Source organism: Chrysochloris asiatica, unplaced genomic scaffold, assembly GCF_000296735.1.
Source record: "Chrysochloris asiatica unplaced genomic scaffold, ChrAsi1.0 scaffold00313, whole genome shotgun sequence".
NCBI classification, from domain to species: Eukaryota; Metazoa; Chordata; class Mammalia; order Afrosoricida; family Chrysochloridae; genus Chrysochloris; species Chrysochloris asiatica.
The window spans coordinates 729,123-733,027 of NW_006408831.1; positions in this window are offsets into that span (position 1 = coordinate 729,123).

Here is a 3,905-nt window from a genome sequence, read left to right on the forward strand (position 1 = left end):
GAAAACTTAGAAGAGATGGATACATTTTTAGAAAAACACGAACTACCTAAACTTCCACAGAGTGAAGTAGAAAACCTGAACAGACCCATAACAAAAGAAGAAATTAATAAGGTCATCAAAAAACTCCCAACTAAAAGAAGTCCAGGACTAGAGGCTTCACTGGTGAGTTCTAACAAACACGCAGGGAAAAGCTGTGACCAATTCTACCTTTACCTCATGCCAAATACAAAAAGGAACTCAGCAATGGATTGAAGACCTAAATGTGAATCCCAAAATTATGAAGGTAATCAATGAAAAAATAGGGACAAATGTGAGGGCTCTAATACAGGGAATGCACAGACTACCAAACATTTTGAAAATTACACAAACAAAAGTAGAAAAATAGAGGAATAGGACATACAAAAAATTTAAAATTATGTGCATCAAAAGACTTCACCAAAAGAGAAAAAAAGGAACCTGCAGAATGGGAAAAAATATTTTGCAATGACACATCAGAAAGGGATTCATTTCTAAAATATATAGGAAAATACAACACCTCTACAAGAAAAAGAAAAATAACCCAATTTAAAAATGGACACAGGACATGAACAGACACTTCACCAAGGAAGAGATCCGGGCAGCCAACAAACATGAAGAAATGTTCATGATCAATAGCCATTGTTGTTGTTGTTGTTATGTGCCCTGGAGTCGGTTCCGACTCATAGTGACTCTGTGCAGGGTTTCCGAGGCTGTAAAATCTTTACAGAAGCAGAAAGCCTCATTTCTCCTGCAGAATAGCTAGTAGTTTCAAACTGCTGACCTTGTGGTTCGCAGCCCGATTCATAACCACTATGCTACCAGAGCAAATCAAAATAACACTGAGATATCACCTCATATCAGCAATAACAGCAAAGATTTAAAAAAGTAGAGGACAGTAAATGCTGGCAAGGATGCAGAGAGACTGGGACCCTCCTACATTGTTGGTGGGATTGCAAAATGGCCCAACAACTCTGGAAAGCAATATGATGCTTCCTTAGAAGATTACAAATAGAAATACCTTATGATCCAGCAATTCCTCTACTTGGTATTTGCCCACAAGAAATATGAGCCATAACACGAGCAGATATATGCACACCAATGTTCATAGCAGCACTATTTACAATAGTAAAAAGGTGGAGAGAGCCTAAGTTCCCATCAATTGAAGAATGGATAAACAAACTGTGGTACATACACACAATGGAATACTATGCTACAACAAGGAAGATGCAAGCCACCGCATAACATGGATGAACCTTGAGGACATTATGCTAAGTGAAATTAGTCAGTCACAAAAGGAGAAATTCTGCATAGGACTATTATTGTAAGAGACTAAGAAAAAGAACCCACCCAAAAGGGGGGGGGGGAATTATATATATATATTTGCTGATCACCAGGAGGTATGGGATGAGAGTTGGGAAGGGAAGATAGAGCACAGGGTAGGGAATAGACACAGGATAGCTTGGGTGCTGGGAGGGGGTGGGGGGACAATACACAAGAAGGGGGAGGGGAATGGAAGAACAAAGCTGATGGGAGAACAGTTAGGCAGGTTCGCATGGGCTAAGTAGGACAGAGGTAAATGATGAGGTATGCACAACTTTACTGGAAGCTACAGACTGTGTCAGAATCCTGGTATGGCACTGTGGGCTAATGCATCAGACTGTGAAGTCATTTGAACTGCAAGGTCGGTGGTTCAAGCTCACCAGCTGCCCTTGGAAAACCCTATGCAGGGTCTCTATGGGTTGGAATCGACTTGATGGCACTTAACAACAACAGATTGTCACATGATTTATCAAGTGGACAACAAGGAGGAACAAGAGGACAAGCAACAGCATAAATTCTGCACCACAAGTCCCTGCCTTCACCACTTGGATATTTGGATACTCTCTAGAAGTTGGCCATCTCCTTGTTCTGAAGAGGAAAGATTTCTGGGTCACCCTGTAAAGGACAGCTCTTCCAGAAGGTCTAAGGAAAGATGTTCTGTCATTATGCATATGGAGAATGGGGCAGGGAGGTGCCTATTGTTAGATGAATTAGGGACAAACTGTTAAAGAGCTTTAACAAAGACCTGTAAGTGAGAAGCAGCCTTTATCCCCATCCGCCATTTTAATCATGCACCATGGTGGGAGATGATGAACCTTTTATCCAAGTGGACTGAGTTTAAATTCCAGGTCTATTATTTCCTAGTTGTGCAATCTTCAGCAATTTACCTCTTCTTGCTACCCCACTTTTTCCTTATCTATAAAATGGAGATAACAGTTTTGAAAAAGTATCTAGCATATTGTCTAACACATGATAAACAATAAATAAATGAGTGTCTGTTGTTATTATTGCCATCATTATTATCAGTGGATCCTTACTTTCCTTAGTGGAAGGCCTAAGCAGGATTCTTAGGCTGGAATCCAAAACTTCTTTTGGATTTTTTTTCTTAAGAGTCTACATTAGGTCAGGACAAGAGAGGACAGCGTATAATCACATGCCCATTGGATGACTTTTGTGAGACCTTGGGCAAGTGATCATTCCTTGGTCACTTACCAAAGTCACACTTGGGTCCTAATTTCTCTGGGAGTACTGGTACTGAATCTGCAAAACTGATGGCATTTGCTGAATCTAAACTGTGGAACAGCTGTTCTGGACTAGAAATAGCTTTTCAAACGATGAATTCCATTGCCAAGTCAAAGTCACAATTCACAGTGGGCTTGGAACCACAGAAACATCTAATAGGAGAGGTCTCTTTAAAAGGTGATACCCAGAAATCGTTCCTCTTCAGAACAAGGAGGTAACCAATTTCTAGCGTGTATTCTTTGGACTGTTTTAGAACAAAGACACAAGAAAAGATTTGAGGGAAAGAGAACCCTAGTGAAGTAAAACAGGTTCATCAAATCAAAATCCCAGCAGGAACTGGAAGTCATAGAACTGACAAAGCTTCTTGCTCCCATATCCTCTGTTGCCTGTTGTCAAAAGCTTTTATGGATGTAATAGCCAAATCTGTCCCCCAAACCCAGGCCAACTAAAGAAAACAATGAAGTTGGTGAAAAAGTCATAAAAATGAAGACATTATAATAAAATGGTTCTATTATTTTCACTGCCTTTGACCAGAAAAGGAAACTATGGAAAGATCCTGTCATCATCCACTCACCATGAAATCATAAATCATAGAATGCTGGCAATGGAAGAACCTAAAATGTATAGTATAGTTACCTCATCCATGCCCAAAAGCTTATAGCCAATTTTTGGCAGCCTCATAACTAGAACCCAGGACTCCTAAGTCCCAACTGAAGCCCTTTCCATAATCCAGACAGATATGCAAGAGTGTATGTCCTCAGAAAGCACTCTAAACTCATTCATTAATTGCTGTTATTGTTAAATGCTGTCAAGTTGGTTACGACGCATAGCGACCCAGTAAAGAGTTTCCAGGGAACGACTGGTGAGTTTGAATCGCCAACCTTGTGGTTCAGTGCATTATCCTGCAGTGCCAAACCAGTACTCCCACTAATTAATAGGTGCCACTTAAGCATCAGTTGATATTTGTCTATGGGGATTGTGAACAAAAATAGCATTACATGTTGAATCTGAAGGAATCAGGAATGTCATCAGGAATACTGGCTACCTCCAACTTCTGATCAGATTGTGCTCCAAAATTCATTTCCAAGTCACTTGTTTGGAAACCATAATATACTTCCCCATGGAAACAATGTCGTAAATGGTGGTTGAATTCTCAGGTCAGTCAAGAGGCACATTTTGAACATATAGCGGTATGAATAGTTACACAGTTGGCTGCTAGCAGCAAGGTTGGAAGGACTAGTCGTCTACTTCTAGAAAATCAGATATTGAAAACCCTATGGAGCACAGTTCTACTCTGACATACATAGGGTTGCTATGAGTTGGTG